The sequence below is a fragment of the Cetorhinus maximus genome, chromosome 15 (assembly GCF_964194155.1).
Source record: "Cetorhinus maximus chromosome 15, sCetMax3.hap1.1, whole genome shotgun sequence".
NCBI classification, from domain to species: Eukaryota; Metazoa; Chordata; class Chondrichthyes; order Lamniformes; family Cetorhinidae; genus Cetorhinus; species Cetorhinus maximus.
This window is the reverse complement of record NC_135893.1, coordinates 51,059,398-51,081,856: the sequence shown is the minus strand read 5'-3', so window position 1 is coordinate 51,081,856 and position 22,459 is coordinate 51,059,398.

The window sequence follows — 22,459 nt, the reverse complement described above, 5'->3', positions numbered from 1 at the left end:
GCATGTCATTTGACTTCAGTTGACCTAGATATGTTAAATCAAGTTGATTTGCTATTGAGCAATGAAACAAGTGACATGAGATTCCATATTACACACCATGATTTGGTTGAATGTCAGAAGACCCAAGGAGTTGAATGACTTTCTTTATTACTATGTGATGCTGGAAGTAAGTTGGAGCAGGAGTTTTGGCTGACAGTGAATCCTTTCCAAATCTTGGGGATTGTTGGGCGGGGTGGTGGTGACTGGAGTTGTTTGCATAATGGAGACAGGCACTAGTGACATTTATGGGGGCATTCACCCCATGAGAGCACCTGAAGCCTGAAGTAGCACTTTACCACTCCACTGGGACACAATTTATCAATAATCAGCATTCACTTCAGCCAAGTTATATGAACTCACAGAAGATATTAGAGTAAGTATTCATAAGAATGATGGAAAAGCTCCCTGTTAACTGATGAATCAGACAACTATATTTGCTGGATCATAAGAAGCACTCTTTTTCTGGAAAAAGGGTGCCTAAAATTGCCTTGCATCTTATGGTACAAAGGTTATGTCCAAAATCCTGATGTGGCTTCTGGTCTGGTGTGGCTCATAGTCTGACAAATATGGCGTTTAGCACAGCTTATGATTATTAACACCTTGCGTCTGCTTTGAAATCAAATTAAGGCCTTCTCAGTTTGCTGGCTGTAAGGATGCCATATAAAATAAGTTTGGACAGTCAAAACCTACTACCTAGTTTGCCAAATTGTCTATGGAATTCAGCTGTTGAACTAAGTGCTAAGTAAATATTTAATACAGACTTTGAAACTATTGAGTCATAGGGCTGGATTTGTCATCCCAACGCAGGGCATGCCTACATCCGGTGGGCAGAAATGAAGCTGGGGAGACCGTAAATTGGAATTTGTGAGCTGATTCCTGCTAGGTGACATTTTGACTGGCACAGGAAACGTGGTGAGTCCCAATCTGACACACACCCAAACTGACATTAGGTCTTCCATATTAATGCCTAAGTTTTGAATTTAACTGAGTTCGCAATTTTCAGTGAGGCGAGTGGGTTTCCGAAGATTGCATGAACCGCCTTAGTTCAGTGACTTTGCGAAGCATGGGGAAGTCTATCGTGGAGTTAGGAACCTTTTGAACCTTTTTTAGAAGGTGCTGACAACTTCAAATGTCATAATTAGAAGCAAGCTGTATGATATGTCTGTTTTTAATGCAGTGATAGATCATAGGGCTCTGACTTTAAAAGGTAAGTGAAGTAAAGGGCTCTTCTGCATTGGACAGTATTGAGAATCAAATTTTAATGTGTAATCTGTATACTGAGCTTTGACCTTTATTGATTCACATTGATTGAAACTTTGAAAACTTTAAAAGTTTTGATATATTCAGTTCTGGAGGTTTTGTTGGCACAGTTGTGCAACAGAGTCTCATTATGAATGCTTGGCTGGTTTTCAAAACCACTTATGTTTGAGCTCAACAGGATTGTTGACATGGCTGCCAAGGGGAATGTAAGCTTTATATGCTTGGCAGTTTAATGAGCATTTAATAGGATTATGTTTTTGAAGTGGTTTGTAAATGCCTGTTTGTTTATTTTGACAGATTTATGACCACTTAATGGGATGAAAGTTTTCTTTAAAGTGGAATTTGAATGACTGTGTGTCTGATTGACAGTTTTATGAGGTCCAACGAGGAATAAGTTTCTTTTCAAGTGGAGTTTGAATGGATATTTGTTTAATTTGACAGTTTAATGAGCATTTCATTGGCATTCCAGTGTTATTATTGGGTTCATGAGTTTTGTACATTGTGGATACTGGGTGAGTGGGAATGTAGGATGTGTGGGGAGGTATGGAGGGGACATGGGAGTGGGTGGCATTAAGGGCTTGAGGGATGATGGCTTGGCGTCCTAACATTTATGAGCATAACAGGGCTGATGCCTTCTAAAGTGCTACCTGCCTTTGTTCTCACCTTGGGCCTACTTCAATAGTTGGCAGCCCTAACTCCAGCCCATTCCTGACTCCACACAGCAAAATGACATGAAACAGGAGTCAAGAACGCAACGTCAGGAAATGGCCCAACTCCCAGTTCTCACCTCAAGGAGCAAAATCTGACCCATAATGTCATTCATAGTATTACAAATACATCATGACAACCGCTCATATTTGTACAAATTGTTTTATTCAAACTGAGGCTATAAGGAAAGACTGGGTTATAAAAGTGGAGCCTAAAAATCTGCAGATCAGTGTTTCAGTGCATGTTGGAGAAGATTAACACAAACAGGGATGACCCCCAATTTTTCTTTGCCTTTGGTAGAACTAGCAGGTTAATATCTCGATAGGTGAAATTTAATGCCATTCCCTGTGCCAAGATTGGTGGCATGGAAGCATTTAACCAGGTAGGAGGGTGGTGAGTGGGGACCCTGCCTCATTCCTGCCTCTACCCCAATTAGGACCAGGGTGGGAAGCCTCGTGGAAGGTCTTTCCACTCCATTGCCAATTGAGGAACTTAAGTGGGCAATTAATGCCCACTTAACGGCCTCATCCTGTCACCGCTGGTATTCGCCATGTGGAAGCCTGTAAAGCAAACTCTGTCAGAATTTCTTCTGGGCTCCCGGGAGGTGGTGGGGCAGGGGGGCAGGGAGGGGTGTGTGTTCAAAGGCACTGAGTGCCTGATCAAGGGATCCAGCATCGGGAAGGGCGAAGGGTTCCCTGCTCTTGCTGCCGACCCACCTCCCTCTTCAGCCATGCCCTCCACCCCGCGACCTCCAGCTTGCCATCACTCATCTGTGGTCTGAGCCCCTTGATGGTTCTGGGCCGGGGGTGGGTATATTACTGGCAGGCGCTGCCACTCCACCTGTGGCCCAGCTAAAGGATGAACAGCTGTCAGCCTTTGATTGGCCCGCAGCTCTCAGGGGTTGGGGGTTCAGGATTTCTGCCCCAGGGATCCTTGATCCTAGGAAAGGCCCACCATTGCCCAGTTAAGTGCCAGATTGGTGATCAATTGCAGCTGGCAGGCGAGACCCTGACCACCTCCGTTAAATACTGCACTATGTGAATCAGCTGAAGAATTTTATTTTCTCTATTCCTCTGTTTGAACTTGTATCTGGAAGGTATAGATGTATCTTTACCAATACAAGGTACCTTTAAGGACAGAGTGTCAAAGGTTAGAAGCTAAATTAGGGTTACACTACCCCATTACGGACAGAGCTATCAGTGTCACTAAATTGCACATAGTCTGAAATTGAGAAAGGCCAGTTCAGATGTCGTTCTACATGTGTAATGTTGGTTCAGCTGGAATGAAGATCCAAGTGAAATAGAGAACACCACCAGAAAAGGGCTTAGGAACTTTCCAAAAGCTAACACCTACATCCTAGTGATTAAAGAGATTGGCCCAACCAAGCTGCAAATGAGGATGAGGTCATGTATGCTCTGAATATTAAGTTACAGAGTAGAGATTTTTGATAGGCTAGCTATTCAAAGCTGTTAACCTGTTGTCTATCTAAGGAAATACAGTTAAAGTAATCTCACCAATTTATAAGTTCAGACTCGGGTCACCACTATAGTTAATATTTAGTATCTGCTAGTGCTAATTTACAGTGCAACCTATTCATTTGTCATTCATTTTGTTAAGTCTATTAGTAACTTACTGCTCAAGTAACTGCATTTACGCTTGTCTATTAAACCATTGAGTACCCAACTTTAACTTTAAGTTGTGAGTTGCAACCAATTAGGCCATTTTGTGCATGATTTGTGGCCTGGCCTCTTCCTCAATTATCTGGCAAGGAAGAGTTAATTCACTGAGTTTGTGGTTTGTGGGTAAACCAATCAAGGGTTAGTAAATTAAATTCATTTTAATCTGGCCCTGGTTAGTGTAAAACGGTTCAGTGAGTTATGTCAGGCATCATTCATCTCTAGATCTCTGCTGGAGGTAAAACTCCAGGCGGTTCCTTGGTGAGAATTCAAAGGAGGGAATTAAAGATGTGTCTGGTTCTATGACATACATTTCACAGGCTACCAAAGCCCAGCTTTCTTATAATGTGGTATGGGAAATGTTACTCTGGTCTCTGGTGTCGTAGGAGATGTTCTTCTGAGAAAGGAACTGAAGAGAGGTAACTTTGCTATGCCATGCAATGTTATATCTGATATGGGCATTCATGATAAGAACACTGGATGGTCCAAAATCCCATTGCTTGCCTCACCTTAGGAGCACCGGCTCCTAATGGGGCGGAGGATTACAGCATAACTGTGCTTTCTGCTGAACCCTTGGCAATTTCTGTTGGGTCACTTCAATTTCTTAAAAATCTGAAATGAATCTAAAAGGCAAATCATACTGAGAAAACTTTGTTTAATGGCATAAAGAGTGGGGATTTGTATGTGTAATCAAATGTAGTGGAACCAAAGAGCACCAAGTCAGAGAAAAGATTAAATTAAGGTAAGTTTTAAATTATTCACCAAAACATGAGCTGTTTGATTCAACAAGCATCCATTCTAGATTTGGTTTCAAATTGATCATATTGTTATGGGTAGAATTGGGGAATTGACTCTGGTGACCTATGCTGGAGTGTGCTGTGCTTCAGATGTTATTCAATTACATAAAAAAATCAAATGAATATTGAATAATATTTTGCATAAGGATCATGCCTAATTTTCATCAAATTGTATAAAAAATTAATTTTTTTTTTCATCTTTTAACTTTAATGTTTCCAGGCAGGGTTTTTAGCAGGAATGAGTTGCTCAACATAATTTTGTTTAGTTCAAACCTTTGTATAACCGTGTACACACAACAGATAAAATCTTGGTGCTTCAAGGAAATATTGGCCAGAATCTTGTAGAGGCAGTGCAGGGGGAATCTTGGGTACAGGCTGGTAAGCTGGCGAGAGACATCACCTCTTCACCTCTTTTCAGGCAGGCCCAGCACATCTTGTTCCACTCAAGTACTTGATAGGCCAGCTTCCTGATGCCAGGTCCCTTGATCAGGCTCTCATTGCCTTTGAATGCAACAGGGTCCCCACTCACCACTCTCTGGTCCGATTAAATTCCCCCTGCCACCAAACTCGCCATCAGGGTGGACAAAATATTCTGCCCATTAAAAAGCTCCCGTTTTGAGACTGGCATACTATTGTGATATAGGATTCTATTCCATTCATAGCTAGCCATAGCCCATAATGGACATTAGGCGTCTCTCTCTGTCAGAGCCAAGTGGTTGTAGCTTGAGCTGCATCAAGTGTGGCTGACCAGGAATCTCTCCCGCTCTTACTGCCAACCATGGGCATGTTACAAGGATTAGCAGGCTGATTATCAATCTGTTTGGCCACATTATGAACAGTGCTTCCATGGCCAACATGACCTGGAGTAGGGATTGAATATGGGGCATCTGGCTCAGACACAAGTGCATTGCATACTGAGCTACAAGACCTGTTACATTGGAGTATGTAGGATATACAGTACAGAAATAGACCATTTGGCCAAACAGCCCATGTCGACATTTATGCTTCCAATGAGCCTCCTCCCATCTTTCCTCGTCTATATCGACCATTGTAATTCTCTATTCCCTTCTCCCTAAAATACTTGCCTAACTTCCCCTTAAACACATCTATACTATTTGCTTCAATCATCCCCTGTGGTACTGAGTTCCAAATTCTCATCACTTTCGGGTAAAGAACTTTCTTCTGAATTCCCTAATGGATTTCTTGGTGACTATCTGAAATTGATGGCCTGCTAGTTAGATTCTTCTCCACAAGAGGAAACATTCTCTCTGTATCCACTCTAACAAAGCTTTTCATAATTTTCAAGATCCCTATTAATCTTCACTCAACCCTTGACAATCCTTTCCTGATGTGTATGCTTGCAAATTTCTGGTGTCATCCTTGTAAATCTTCTCTACATTTTCTCCAGTACCTCTATATCCTTTTTATAATATGACGACAAGGACTGCAGTGATCTAACCAAAGTTTTACACAGGGTTATCATAACTTCCCTACTTTTCAATTCTATACCTCCAGAAATAAAGCCTAGGTCTTGTTTTTTTTATGGCTTTGCCAACCTGTGATGCAATGATTCAATTCCTACTACAGGACATGTTGGCCATGGAAGGCAGTGGTGTAGTGGTATTGTCATTGGACTGGTATTCCAGAGACACCGGGTAAAATCTGATGATGACCATGAAACTATTGTCGATTGTTACAAAGACCCATTTGGTTTACTAATGTCCTTTAGGGAAGGAAATCTGCTGTACTCACCTGGTCTGGCCTACATGTGACTCCAGGCCCATAACAATGAGGTTGACTCTTAAAATGCTCTCTAACCAAGGGCAATTAAGGATGGGCAATAAATGCTGCTCTAGCCAGTGACACCCACATACCATGAACAAATAAAAAACAACTTTTAATGATTGGTGTACTTGTACTCGGAGATCCCTTAGTTTGTTTACACCACCTAGACTTGCACCTTACAAGAAATAAGTAACGTCCCTATTCTACCAAAATGCACCACCTCATGTTTATCTGTGCTGAACTTCATTTGCCAATCATTTGCCAAACCTGCTAGTTCATTAATGTTCTCCTGTAAATTGCTGCAGTTCTCCTCAGTGTTGTGTATAGAATATTTATATTATACATTAGTGAAGCAATAATTGAAAAGCAGTTCATATTTGGCTCATGTTATACCTGAAGTGCGGTAATGAAGTAATTCAATATTAAAACTGATATTAAGATGTGCATTAACAGCTTTAAAAATAGGCAAATGTGGTGTGAATATTAACAGCTTTAAGGTAGACCAGTGCAGCCACAGGAGCTCTTTCAAGGCATGATGGGAAATATAGCCAACACTGGGAGAACCAGCTAAGAATTACAAGCTGTGAACCAAGTGGCTTACACAGTTTGGGTAAACAAGGTGTTAAGGAGATAAGGAAATAGACAGGGAGTCATTATGCCCAGACATGAATGCATCCCTGCTGAGGCAAAATGCTGAAACTGTTGAGATAACAGGGACATCTGCAGAAAGAGAAGCCCCCATTTTTACTTAAGTGATGTACGTGTAAGACATTGCCGGTGATGAGCATGGGGCTTGTAACAAACAGTGTTTTGCTATGTGAGAACCAAGAGCTATAAATTGTATCACAGACTTTGTATTGTGAGAGAGGTCCTTGGAAAAGTAACCAGGGCTGATCTCCCAGCATATGCTTGAATAAAACCTTAGTTACTGGAACTCTCAAACTCAAGTGATCTCACCTTTATACCACAACAAGTCTCCACATTGTATTGTGAAGTTTTTTGAGAGCAAATTGTTACCCTGGTTACTGTCAAACCAAAACGTTATTAATCCCTCATCAATAGCTTCAGTGTAGTTCAGGCCCGAGTGGTTTATTCAATGACAAGTTTTGATAATTATTGATGGCAACAGCATTAAAATACAACTCTCTTCAGATTATATTAAATGACAAGCAATTAATATAACCTGATTTCCTGGTCTGGAGTCATCCGTTCTGACTCTCTAGGCTGTCTGCTTGGGCAGGATTGTCATATGAGGAGAGATTGGGCTGACTAGGCCTGTATTCACTGGAGTTTAGAAGATTGAGAGGGGATCTCACTGGAATCTGACAGGGATGGACAGACTGGATGCAGGGATGATATTTCCTCTGGCTGGGGGCTCTAGAACAAGGGGTCACAATCTCAGGATATGGGGTTGACCATTTAGGACTGAGATGAGGAGAAACTTCTTCACTCAGAGGGTGGTGAACCTGTGGGATTCTCTACCACAGAAGGCTGTGGAGGCCAAGTCACTGAATGTTTTTTAGAAGGGAATAGATAGATTTCTAGACTCTAAAGCCATCAAGGGGTTTGGGGAGAGCGGGAGTATGGTGTTGAGATAGAGGATCAGCCATGATTATATTGAATGGCAGAGCAGGCTCAAAGGGCTGAATGACCTACGCCTGCTTCTATTTTCCTATGGGTAGAATTCTCCCCTCGTCGGGGAGGATGTTGATGGGCGGGTGCGTGCGGACACACTTCCGATCGGTGCCCCCGATCGGAGGGGCGGCGCCATTTTACGTGGGTGGGCCAATTAAGGCCCAGCCAGCGTGATGTCCGCAGGGAAGCGTTGTGCGCTCCCTGTGTGGGTGGGGAGGAATGCCTAAAATTGAGAGTGCGCTCTTTCACACATGCTAAGTGCAGCCTCAGGGAGATCGGCTCTACATGTAAAAAAGATAAAAGTAGAAAAATAAAACTTCCCTTACATGTCCCCTCATGTGACAATGTCACATGAGTTGAGACATGTCAATAATTTTTACACAATCTTTATTAAAAAAATTTAAAGCCTACATGAAACCTGATCCCGCCCGTGGATGAGGTTTCATGTTTCTTCTATTCCCCGCCGGGGCTCCTGGCCGACCCGCCAACCTTAAGGTTGGATGGGCAGGTCCTTTAATTGTTTTAATTATCCTGTCAATGGCCTCAATTGGCCATTGACAAGTCAGCGGGAGGACAGCTGATCTCGCTGTGCCCCAGCCTTCCTGAAGATTTAAATGGGGCTGGATGACGTAGGGGATTCCCCCGATGTCATCCCGCATCATTTTTGCGTCGGCGAGCGGGATGTCCCGCCCCCTTCTCGCCGACGGAAAAATTCAGCCCCCGGGGTGGGAGGAAGGATCTGATTAAAATTAGGATTTTCACCTGAGTGTGCCCTTAATTGACACAAAGACATTTTCTGTCCAATATGGTGGGAGGGCTATTGATGCTGGAGGGCTAATCAGAGGTCTTCCAGCTTGATAGAAGCATCTGGTTGCAGTAAGTAACTGGGAGGATGCTTCAACAAAAACGTGCCCTTTCAGCCACTTAAACATTTTAATGAACTAACAGAAAAAGTAGCCAGGCCACCACTGTGAGTTTGGTGAGGGACAATCCCTCTACAGGATGGTCTTTGGCTACGCCACCTCCCAGGCCTGCCAAGAGCATTGCCACTGCCTGTCTGCTGCTGGATGCCCACATTCGGGCAGTTGATCTGCCCCACCGTTGCATTGGGAAAATCCCAGTCGGCCTCATAAACTCATCACTAACAAGGCTTTCAGTGAGCTGAATTGCCTGCCCATTTCATGGGGACGGATGGTCTTCCTGGGCCCTGAATGCACCTCCCCAAAAGTGGCCGTTGCCCTTAATGGTGTCCCGAGACTGATGTGCCAACTGGCGCTGGTATTTTTAGGCCTCAACTGTCTCCATTCTCACTTTGGTAGGGCCCAAAATTTCAGCCCCAATTTTGGTCTCTTTACGACCCCCTTTTTTTTAAAATAAGAGGTAGTATTGGGGTGTTAGTGAAAAGAAAATTTTAAAAATTACCGCCAGATTACCGCAAAAGGCCCATTGTTTCTATTATCAAGTGGGCCTTAATTTAGGTGGCCAATGCTTCTTCTGGAGAAAAGCAGAATCCTCATTACAGCATGTAAATCGGGCTCCTATGATACCGTTAGGAAGCAGATTTGGCTGGAAATGTGGTGTACATTTGTTTGAAGGAGCTGTAACACCAAAAAGCTCAAGAAGGTACTGACTGCTGCTGAAAATGGGGGTAACCTTGGCCTTGCTGTTCTAGATGGAGGAAGAGAAGAAAGAGAAGCAGTAACAGGATGGAGGGCCTAATGAAGCAGCAGTTGAAGGTGTGATGATTTAAAGCTGACTTCTGTACCCTGCCTATTGGGTCTATGACTCAGTCATTATATCCATTTTTCAGAGGCACAGTGCATAAGGAGCTGTGCTTGTCCAGTGAAGCTATCAAAGACTTAAACAGCCTTTCATTGTCATAGACAGGACATGGTCTAACAACAACCGTCAACTTCTTGGCCTACCATGGAATATTAGTTATGTTAGTTAATCTGCAATTATGTCTGCAAAAACCAGGAAACTGATTCACTTTTTGAAAAAAAGCCAACCAATTTATAACATCCTCTATGGTTAAAAAAAATCAGCAGGAAAGGCATCTGGTCTTTCCACACAATGTAAGTACAGTGCGCCCCTGACTGCGCCATGTAGCCATCAGTACCATGTCAATGATCCAGCAGCCTTCATGAACCGTAAGGGCTTTAACTCTATTTTTATTGTTCACTTGGTATCTCATCACCATCAGGACACCATGCAAGTTTGTGCATGTCTTAGTAACTGTGATAATGCTTTCATACTGCACCAATCCTCCATTTCTCCCCCCAATCCAATGCAGCAAATCAGAGGCTGGTACCCTTTACACCTGGTTCATGACACCTCTCTGAAACTCTCACTGAACTGCAGGAGTGGCTGCTCCATATCGAGGAGACAATTAGAGTGCTGAAACAATGCTTTATTTATGGGCGTAGGGACTTTCTGCAACCGAGTCACCTCGCTCTATTTTTCTAAACCGTGTGGTAAGGAGGTGATGCTTCAAGATATTAAGGGGAGTTGATAGGGCAGGTAGAAGGAAACCATTTCCACTGGTTGTGGTGTCTAGGACTTCGGGACATAGGCTAAAATTTGGCCTTTCAGAAGTAAAATTAAGAAACATTTCTGCACATAAAGGGTGGAACAACTCTCTTCTGCAAATGACAGCTGATGTTAGGCCATTTGTTAATTTTGAATCCTAGATCAATTGTTTTTTGTTAACTGCATGACCAACAGATAATGGGCAAAGGTGGGGATATGGGGTAAAGGTGGACATATGGGGTTATGTCAATATCTGCCATGATCTCACTGCTCAAGGGGCTACTCCTGCTCCTATAAATTCCTATGAGACATCCTACCATTGTATGCTGCATTACCCACAACTTCACTGTGCGATGGGGATAATAAATGGAAAGTACACTGGATATAAACCTGCCATTCCCAATTCAGGAAGATCCCAGAGATGGCAAAGAATAAAGGAACAGAAGAGTCAAGAACCTGTGGCCAGAAGTCCATGGCAACAGTTAATTCACCAATGCTTCAATTAAAGTAATCCTGCCGCCTGCCGCCCCAGCCCCAACTCTACCCCAGCATTGACAGTTCTAAACAGGCCTACTACCTTCTAATAAAATACTTTCAACCAAAGAGTAATTGTGTCTTTGAGGACACAGATAAAATGAGAGTTGCAAAGATATGGGCAGAGAGGTTTTCTGCAATGATAAAGCTGCAGGGGTAATTAGGTTTTTGATCAGCCAGGCTGCGAAAGCTTTCGACAGACTCAAAAAGTCAGAAGTTCTGGATCAAATATTGGAAGGCACCTTGTTTAAGTCAAGTAAGATGACCCGCTAATGTGGGTAGCATGTCATTTTTTTTTTTATTTTGTAGCATGGCATGAAGATAAGTTGTATTGAACTAAGTGAATCACACCATAATTGTTGCTCTGTATGTTGACACATTGCATGTTAAAGCAAGTTAGTGATTCTTAACAAGCCTTGTATCACCAACTCAATCTATATTCCCTCAGTGGTAAACATTAGCCCATGGACAGGAAGTAGAGCACTATGCATCAATTGAAAAATCCATATCTAAATCTTCTGTGATCGACTTTGCCGGGATGCTGAGATGCATAACTTCGGCCTGCTGAAGTAACTAAAGCATAATGTCATGCTTAATTGTACATTAAATTTGATTACCGTAACAATATAGTTTGTTTCAGCTTCATAATGTATAACCTTAAAAAATCCGTTGGTTCAGGGTGCCTAGAATTCCTTAGATTTCCCAGCACTTGGAGGGTTAAGGCTTCTTCAACCTTAGTTCATTGAGTTTAAGTCATGGAGAATTCGCCTGTCCATCAGAATATTGTTTCAAAATTCCACACAAGGCATTCTACAAAATCATGACTTTTTCTGAGGGCGATCCATTGTTACTAATGAAATATATGCCAGCTAGATAATACATTTTGTTCTCAAATCTAGTATTTGTTGTGCTTTAACAATTGCCTTTGGAAACAAGCTTTCTGATTATATTCAGTTTCAAGTATGAAGATTGGAGCAGTGATATGAAATGGTTTATGCAACAGCAATCATATGCTCTCCTGTTTTATGAATTTTTAATTGTGCGTGAAGCATAAAATGAAAATTTCCTTTGGCCCCTTTTCATGTCTTGGAGCAACTATACGGTCATTGAGATGAAAAAGAGCTTGAAAGTTAAGCCTTGTCCACACAGGAGTCATGTGTCCTGCGTCAACACTAACATTCTACCACCTAATGCTGCAGAACATAGGTGGGAATGGAAAGATGTGAAGAGATCCATGTGATGAACAGATTACCAAAGTTTGTACACATGGCATAGTTGGGTCTATTGAGGCTCGGTCTAACGATGCTTGCTTGCTGTTATGAATCTGTACGGATAGAAAATGTTCCTAAACGAAAGATGAATTATAATAGTAAAATGCAGTAGAATAAGGGGCATAAGCATTCGCATTCTGAGATAGATTTTATATTGAGCTTCTCTTTACCGGCAAATAAATACCTCTGTTTTTGATTAAAAGATGTAAAATAAATTCCTTCAGGATCAGTAGCAATCAAGCAGCACCTTTTCAGCTCAGTGCAGGCTATTTACAGAACTGCACAGATGCAGCCTGGTCTCCTGTGAAGGGAAGTCAATGGAACATTGTCAGCTCTTCTTTCTCCCTGATCTCGCATTTAACCTTTTTATTGTGTCGTGCACTGGGAGTGTACTTCAGGAACAAGGGGAAACAGGTGGATGTAAGTGCTCCAGTATTGGTTACTCTTATTCTGGTCATCAAAATGGGGCTAACTCTTGATTTCATCTTTTTAACCATGTATCTTTATGTGTAATTTCCAGTTCAGCAATGTCCCTTTATTTTAGCAACAAAAAGCAAAGTAACAAACGGAAATATAGGGCGGAATTTTCCCATCCTGCCCATGGCAGGCGGGAGCGGAGAATCCAGCTAGAGGCAAAAAATCAGGAACCTACCATCGTAAGGACAGGCCGTAATTCTCCTGGTGGTGTTTTCATGGTGGGTCAGTTACCCTGCCAACTAGTGGCATGAACGCCACTTGCATTCTTTAGCATGTCATGAATGCTCATTAAAACAGCTGCTCGCTGGAATCCTGTCACACCTTCCAATCTTCCAACATGCTAGGCATGCTTAGAAAGGCAGTGCCATCTTGGGAAAGGCACAACACATGATTATTTAAATGCCAAACAGCGGAAGCAGCATGCAATGTGATCCCAAAACTAATGGGTCAGATCAAAGCTCTGCAGACCTGCCACGTCCAGTCATGAACGGTGGTGGGTAATTAAACAACTCAGTGGAGGAGGAGGCTCCAAAATCCCCATCCTCAATGATGGTGGAGCCCAGCACATCAATGTTAAAACCAAGGCTGAAGCATTTACAATAATTTTCAGCCAGAAGTGCCGAATAGATGATCCATCCCAGTCCTCTTCTGAGATCCCCAGCATCACAGGTGTCAGACTTCAGGCAATTCGATTCACTCCCTATGATTTCAAGAAATGCCTGAAGGCACTGGATATTGCAAAGGCTGTGGGCCCTGACAACATTCCGGCAAAAATACTGAAGATATGTGCTCCAGAACTAGCCACGACCCTAGCTAAGCTGTTTCAGTGCACCTACAACATTTGCATCAATCCAGCAATATGGAAAATTGCCCATATATGTCCTATCCACAAAAAACAGGAAAAATCCAACCCAGATAATTACTGCCTCATCAATCAATGCTTGATTATCAGAAAAATGATGAAAGGGATTGTCAACAGGGCTATCAAGCGGCACTTACTCAGCAATAAGCTGATCACTGATGCCCAGTTTCTTTTCCGCCAGGGCCACTCAGCTCCTGACCTCGTCTTAGTTTAAACATGGACAAAAGAGCTGAACTCCCGAGGTGAGGTGAGGGTGACTGCCCTTGATATCAAGGCAGCGTTTGACAGGGTGTGGCACCAAGGAGTCCTAGCAAAACTGGAGTCAATGGGAATCAGGGGGAAACTCTCCGCTGGTTGGAGTCACACTTAGCATAAAGGAAGATGGTTGTGGTTGTTGTAGGTCAATCATCTCAGTCCTGGGACATCACTGCCAGAGTTCCACATGGTAGTGTCCTCGGCCCAACCATCTTCAGCTGCTTCATCAATGACCTTCCCCCCATCATTCGGTCAGAAGTGGGGATGTTTGCTGATGATTGTCAGATGTTCAGCACCATTCGTAACTCCTCAGATACTGAAGCAGTCCGTGCCCATATGAAGCAAAAATTAGACAATATCCAGGCTTGGGCTGATAAGTGGCAAATAACATTTGCATCACACAAATGCCAGGCAATGACCATTTCCAACAAGAGAGAAGCTAACCATCACCCCTTGACATTTAATGTCATTATTATCAATGAATCACCCCTCTATCAACGTCTTGAGGGTTACCATTCACCAGAAACTGAACTGGACCAGCCATATGAATACTATGGCTATAAGAACTGGTCAAAGACTAAGAATCCTGCAGCGAGTAACTCACCTCCTGACTCTTCAAAGCCTGGCGACCATCTACATGTCTGAAGTCAAGAGTGTGAGGGAATACTGCGCACTTACCTGGCTCAGTGTAGCTCTAACAACACTCAAGAAACATGGAAACATCCAGGGCAAAGCAGCCCGCTTGATTGGCACCCCATCTACCACCTTCAACATTCACTCCCTCCACCACCGATGCACTGTGGCAGCGGTGTGTACCATCTACACGATCTCTACAACCTAGAAGAATAAGGGCAGCAGATGCATGGCAACACCACCACCTGCAAGATCCACCCCAAACCACATACTATCCTGATTAGGAAATATATCGCTGTTCCTTCACCGTCGCTGGGTCAAAATCCTGGAACTCCTTCCCTAACAGCACAGTGGGTGTACCTACACCACAGGGACTTCAGCGGTTCAAGAAGGCGGCTCACCACCACCTTAAAGGCAATTAGGGATGGGCAATAAATGCTGACCTGGGCAGTGATGTCCACATCCCATGAAAAACATAAATAAATACGTTGTTAACTGTACTATGATGGACATGCAGTTGCACAGAAGTTAATTAATTATGTAGGCTATATCTGTTCCACAGTAAAAGTAAGTTGTTATTTTGTAAATGAGCAAAAATGCAATAATTTAGAGGTAAAATTCAAACAATGTACCTGAATAATTCCAAATAGAAATAAATTAATTCACAATTCACCACATGGATATTTTGGTAACCTCAGTGCTTTACGCTGTGGAGTGGTAAGAGGAGTATTGAAACACACTGCACTGGATTTTCTCTTCCCGATGTGGGGCTGACTCACAACAGCAAGCAAAAAACGAGGTGGGCAGGACCTGATAACGAGATTCCTGTCCCGATCCCGGTGGAGTCAATTTTGATCAGCGTGGGATAAGGTGGGGGTGGGGAAGGGAGGGTGGGGGATGGTGTGGCATGGGTTGTGAGGCCGTATCCAGCTGTCCTGATGCTGCAGGCTCCATTTTGGAAATGCGCATTTCAGGTCCCCCCACCTCCCAATTTTCAAGGAGTTTTCACACCAGCTTAGAAGTGTCACCAGCTGAGGAGGACTTTGTCTGCAGCTGATAAGTTCTTGCCTGTCAAAAGGTGTTTCCAACTTCACATGTCATAATGAAATGCAGTATGCTAAGTTATAGATATTTTTCATACATGTTAGTAAGGTTTTAGTTTGAAACAGCGATTGACCACTACGCTGAACAACATTGTGTAAGTTCAAAAGTCTTCAGATGTGTTGGAGTATACATCCACTGGATAAAGTGCTATTCTGCATTGCACAATAGTGAAATTCAGTTTTGACAATGTCAATTATTCCCTTTACATTCAAGTTTTCCTTGAATTTTGGCTTAGCCATCTCTTTGGCTGTTTCAAAACTTTGACCATTAGGTGAGTTACTGGCTGATTTCAAAGGCTTTAATGCATTCAGCTCTGGAGTTTCTGCTCACACAGTTGTTCAATGGAGCCTAAACCCACCAAATAATTTAGTTCAGAAGGGATTTTTGACACAGTTGTCAAGGAGAATGTGAGCTTTGTGCTGGCCTATGTGCTTTTAGGAGAGAGAAAAAAAAACTATGGCTATGAATTTACTCTGAATTGCAGTAAGTGTGATGGCAGGTGTGAAAACAGACTTTTTCCTGCCAGTCGCAATCGTGGGTTTTTGCACCGTATAGTCTGCTTCCTGCCTCATTAATTATGCAGCCACAGGAAACACTCCCTATTGCTGTCGGACGGCCTCTGAATTGCCCGCAATGCTGTTACCTCACCATTTCCTCACTTCAGGCACCAGGTCTAAACTGCAGCCACACACACAGTTCTCAATGTTTGCAGCCCAGGACTGCTCCAGAAGACATGGCCCTGAAAGCCAAGAAGAGATCAGTGACCCATCTGGAATTCCTTTTGCAGGCCCACCATGATGTCCTCTACCCCTGCCCTGGCCGCAGGACTTCCAGCAATCTCACCACTCCGGCTTGGGAGGCGGTGGCAGTGGTGAACAGTGCCAATGCTGCACAGATGAGTTTGGCCATCCAGTGCAGAAAGAGGATGAATGATCTCATCTGTGCTGCAAGGGTAAGGCAACCATTTCATCACTCTAAACTCGCACACAATCGTAAGCCCATCACACATTCACTGGCATCTCACTCACTGCTAGCTCAAGGGGCAACACCACTCACTCTGTCCATTTCCTCTGGAGACTTCCCCCATTGTGAGGCCACTTGCACAGATCAACATGTGCCCCCACACACACCCTGGGATATCCTCCTTCTCCAGTACAGCCCTCGACCTGCAGCTTCTACACTTGCCTGAAGCCACTTCTTCCCAATTCCCAAGCCTAGCCTTGCAGCTGTTGAAAAGCCACCACCACCTTACCGCTGGTCTGGCAGGTAGAGATCTGCCCTTGAGTCCTCCCTAAATCGATGTGGTGCTGCCTGCAAAACCTAACGCTAATGACCACGAGTGCTGCCTGTAATGACCATGAGTGCTGCCTGAAGCAAGATAGACAAACAAACCTTGAAGCCCCAAGTGAATTGCAGGTCGCCAGGTGCACATCGCTTATGTACAGTTGTGAAAAACGTTGGTGTGAGCCCATTCTCCAGCGTGGATGGATGATTCCAGTGAGTAGGGCTTATAATGAGATTCTAATGTATTGAAAGTAGCATCTCGGTGTGTGGCAGTGGGAAACGTGGCCCGCCATTAATGGGCCAACTGGATCATTGCAATCTTGTTTTACGATGATGTGAAACCGAGGCCAGGATTTTTACCTTGTTGGGCAGGCGTGGCGGGTGGGCCAGGGAGCGGTTGTACAGCCAATCGCTGCCTGCGATCGGGCCCCGACATCGATTTCATGCTGGCTGGCCAATTACTGGCCAACCAGTGTGAAACGTGCGCTGCAGTGCTCAGTGCTGCCAGGGTGGGGGCTGGGAGGGGGGTGAGAGCAGAAGTTTGCGTATGCGCACAAGTGCGCACAATGAAAGCTCCCTGAGGCACAGAGCTGCCTCAAGGAGCTGAAGATTTATGACATTAAAAATAAAGAAAGTTCGCAATGTTAACATGTCCCCTCATGTCATGTCACATGAGCAGGGACATGTTATGAATGAACTTTAAATTTTTTTATTGTATTGCCCTTGGATGAGGTTTCCTAAAAAAATCCAAAGGCCACTTTGCCTTTTCACCTGCCCGCCAACCGTAAGGTTGAATGGCAACGAAAAATTTCATTCAATTAGAACTTTAATGGCCTTAATAGGGCCTGTTAATTGGCGGCGGGCGCGCTGCCGATTCCCACGCGCGCCCGCCGACTGGATTATAGTGTGAATGCGCGATGACATCGGGACACTCGCCCGACGTCATTGTGCGTCACTTTACTCTCGAGTGGGTCGAGCGTATGCCCGCCCGCTCAGTGCAAACTTCTGCCCCGAGTTTTGCGGCCTCCTGATATAATGACACCTGCCACAAAAGGGAGTGGACGATTCTGCCCTAAGGCAGAAAACAAAAAAGCAATTAACAAGGTAAAGAGGGTTTGCAAAGTTAAATTATCAAAGAATATAAAACAAATATTCTACAGACACATAAATTTTTTTAAAAAGTAAGTTGGAATGGGAACAGGGCCATCGCAGTTTGGACAAAATAAAGTCATAGGCTGCAGTGGAGAAATGGCAGATATATGAAATAATTTTTTGCAATCTCCCGAAATTTTCCACTCCCGCCCACTATGATGCCCACTGCAGGTTAGAGATGATTCCATCTAAGTAACTATGATCTTTGTACTTTTTATATATTTAACATAACTGATTATTTAAGCTAGAGTGTAGCTATTTGTATTCATACTCCTTATTTTTCATGTAGTAAAATTCTTGCTTTGAATCGTGAACCTTGTGGCTTCATTCATTTAGTAAATAGTGGTATTTTTGGATGCTTAAAAAATTAATAAAAGTGTTGCTGGTCTCTACTGAGATCATAACAGTTCGATTATATTGACAGATTAATGGGCAGTTAAGATTTTTTAAAGAGGATTTTGAAGTGCAGTTTGTTTATTTTGACAGATCCATAAGTTTCTCAAAACTTCCCAATGTCATTATAGGCCTCAAGATTTCTGTATGGAGTGGATATGGGGTGAGGGGATATGGGGGGGGTGAGGGGGATATGGGATGAGGGGTGAATGGAGGAGGTGAGGGGTGTGTGAGAAGCATGGGGTGTGAGGGGAATATGGGAGATGAGGGGATATGGGGGGGTGGGGATGAGGGTTAGGGTGTCTCAGTCACATCCAGAACTGGACCAATGTCCAGCAAACGGAGGAGGGCTTTTTGACCTGTTTGCCTTGGCATCTGCCCGCATCCATCTATGGCTCACCCTGCTGCAGGTGGCAGCTCAGGCCCCAGCCTGCCCCTGCCACCCCACCATGAAGATAGTGTGGGCGGGAATTGCTGGTCAGGAGTCAGGGTCACAAAATCGGCAAATCCCCCAACTCTTGGTTCTCGCCTCCAAGATGAAAACCTGGCCTGCTAGGCTCCAATATAAAAAAAATATCTTCAGGCTGAAACACTTCTCCACAGGTAGCAAGGAGTACTAGAAGGCAAATCATTCCAATCTAGTTTGTGGATCTCTTGGTTACCATTTACAAAGAAGTTCACTTGCCTACTGAGGTAAGGTGGGACAGAGAAATAAATGTGGGCTGGATCTTATGGACCCCCGCCGCTGTTTTTGAAGTTTAGGAGGAGCTCATAAAATAAAGTGGGTGGCTTTCCCAAACTATCTTCCATATTATGGTGGGCAGGGATGGTGTCAGGCAGCCACCCTGCCCTGAGGCCTATTGAGGCCCTTAAATGGCTAAATTAATGGCTACTTAAGGGCCTCATTCTGCCTTGGATGCTATTCTACATGCAGCAGGGGAAGGCAGTGGCAAGGCAGGCTGCTGAGGAACTTTCACTGCATGGGCTGCTGTCTGGCAGGAAGAGGGGGGTACCTCCTTTGACGGGTCCCCTGTGCCAAGATTGTACCTACCCTTTAACCTTTCCCCCCTTCCACTCAAAGCTGGACCCCCACTCCCCTTCGCACCTCACTGGGGCCCGCCAGCCAGGCCCATCCAAAATCCCAAACTTACCTTTAAGTCCAAGCTTCTTCCTCTGGGACTGTCTGTAGTCTCAGCAGTGGTCACTGCTCAATTCTGGTGCCGCTGGGACTACAGAGCTGACAGCCATTCAGAATGGCCAGCAGTTTTCTAGGGCAGGCCTTCCTCCCAGATGGGGGCAGACGTCCTACTTTGAAACAATTAAGGTTGCTCTCAGTGTAATATTGCTGCAGGGCAGCCGGGTTTCCGGTGGGCAGGCTGACAACCAAGTTATCGGTCGGGGGTGTGGGGAATACAGTGCCCCATAAAATCCAGCCCTATATTTTGCTCCAGTATCTAGATTAGCACCTATAAGGTATGAGGCCAAGAAGACACAATTTATATTTCAAAGCATGCCTATTTAGAATTCTGACTAGACAAGAGCATCTGTTCCTTCTTAGGATGTTTGACCTCTTTAGGAATGCTGTGAGGTGTTCCCTAAAGAGTTTCCACTGTCCCCCTGGAAGTCTCCTGTTGTGACTGAGTTCCGGGTGGAGCTGTTGCTTCAGGAGTCCGATATCAGGTATACAAATGACATGTCCTGACCAGCGGAGCTGCTGTAGAGTGATTAGTGCTTCGATGTTCAGCAGATTGGCTTGGGAGGGGATGGTGCTGGTGGACCACCTTCCTTTCCGCCAGGTTTGGAGGTTGTGAAGGTGCCACTGGTAGTTCTTCTCCAGTGCTTTGAGGTGTCTGCTGTAGGTTATCCAAGCCTCAGAAGCATATAGAAGTATTGAGAGTACTGCTGCTCAGTGAGCCATGACCTTCGTCTCCGGTTTGAGATCCTGGTCCTCAAATATTCTTTACCTCAGTTGACCAAAGGCTAAGCCAGCACTTTGGAGGCAATGATGAATTTTTTCGCCTATGCCGGACTTCATTGAGAGAATGTTCTCAAGATATGGAAAATGGTTCACATTTTCCAGGCTCTCTCTGTTGATCTTAATCGATGAGGGGAGGTGTTTTCCTGTGGGATCCAAATGGATGAGGACCTTAGTTTTCTGGGTATTTAGTGAAAGGCCCATTTTCTCGTATGCTTCAAAGGATTAGTCGACAATGACCTGGAGCTCAGTTTCTGAGTGTGCGCGCACACAAGCAACACAGGACAACAAAATATTGCATTTATATATCACCTTTAACATGGTGAAACATTTCAAGCTGCTTCACAGGAGCATTATTAGAGAAAATCTCACATCAGCCACAGCAGGAAGTGTTAGGACAGGAGGCCAAGATTTTTATCAAAGTGATAGATTTTAAGGAGCTTAAAGGAAGAGAGAGATGGGGAAATGGTGAGATTTAAGGAGAGAATCCTAGAGCTTTGAGCCCAGGGTCCAAATACATGGCTGCCAATGGAGGATCATGGGAACCTGGGGACGCACAAGCATCCAGAATTGGAGGAATACTGAGTTGTCAGAGGGTTGCAGGACTGGAGGAAGTTAGAGATAGGAATGAAAAAGGCTGGGATTTGAATACGAGGTTGAGAATTTTAAAGTTGAATCTTTGCTGGATCTGGAGCCGATGTAAGTCAACATGAACAGGGGGAAATCGATGAACAGGTCTTGATCTGAGTTAGGATAAGGGTTGCAGAGCCTTGAATGATCTGAAGTTCATGGAGGAGGGAAATTGGAAGACTTGTCAGGAGAGCACTGGAATAGTGAGTCTGGAGATAAGGCATAAATGTAGGCTTCAGCAGCAGATTGGAGTTATACACCACGATCTATCAAAACATGTGAAAGTCCCTTCAGATGTGCATCTTAGTAAACTATTTTGATTCAGTATGTTCTCTAGATCATGACCAGGCTACAGATTTATGCAGCTACTCTGTGCCAGTATATATCAGAAACCTTTTTGTAACTACATAAAAAAGGGGCGAATCATAATAAAATGAGCAATAGACCACAAATGCTTAAATACTTTGCAATTTAATATATTTTGACATTGGTAGTGTTTAAGCATCTCCTCTGATTTTCAAATATCCAGCTTTTTTTACTGTGCACTAAACATAAAATCTGGAAATATACATTCTACACATGTTGGATTGTTTCTCAAAAAAACTATATTCTCAGAGTAGATCAAATTTTTTTTTTAATGTGAGCCAGGGTGATCCTTTTAAAGAATTGTAAAGGATATATATGGGTTGAAACCTAACTCTGCAATATTTGTATGTAATTGCGTTACAAGCTATCTGAAATCCCTCAGCCAACCATTCTAATTGCAGAGAAAGAAATTTCATGAAAGCGCTTTTAATCAGTTGTTGCATTGCATGATCTTATCCAATGATTTCTGCATTAAATCTTTATAGTTATTACAAACTGTCAACTGCTTTACCCAACAATGTGGCTATCACAAAACCTGCCCTCAGACCCCAGCTGCTGCAATAAAACTGCCCTTTCCATTTTTGACAGTACCTATTTTTCGAAGTCTCAGAACCCTTCCAAATGTGTCACATTTTGAGGTGGATATTTTGCTATGAGCACAACTCCTCGGGGAATTTGATTATTACTGAGCAAACTCATTTCAGTTTTGATCATTAACTGTATTGAAAGGAAGAGATGTTTATCTCATTTATCTGGGACTTAATTCTAGGCAGTCAAAGGACCTTGCTCTGAGTAACTGCTCCATCTAGTGCCTTATAATCATGCAGTTGTAATAAAAACTAAACTTCTACCCCGATTAGCGCAAAATGTCTGGTCGTTATTACAAGAAATGACAAGGTGTTCATGGATGCACAATGAGAGTGTGCTATATTTTTGTAAGCCCGCTAGTTATCTTTTATTTCTTTTAAAGAATAATTAGCTTTTAATGGTGTAATTTCATATTTTCTGCCAGCATTTTTTTTGTTGCCTACTGTGTTGATTGCTTCTGTTTGATCATGGTCATTATTACGCCTCTGCAGTAATTGCCTGCCTGG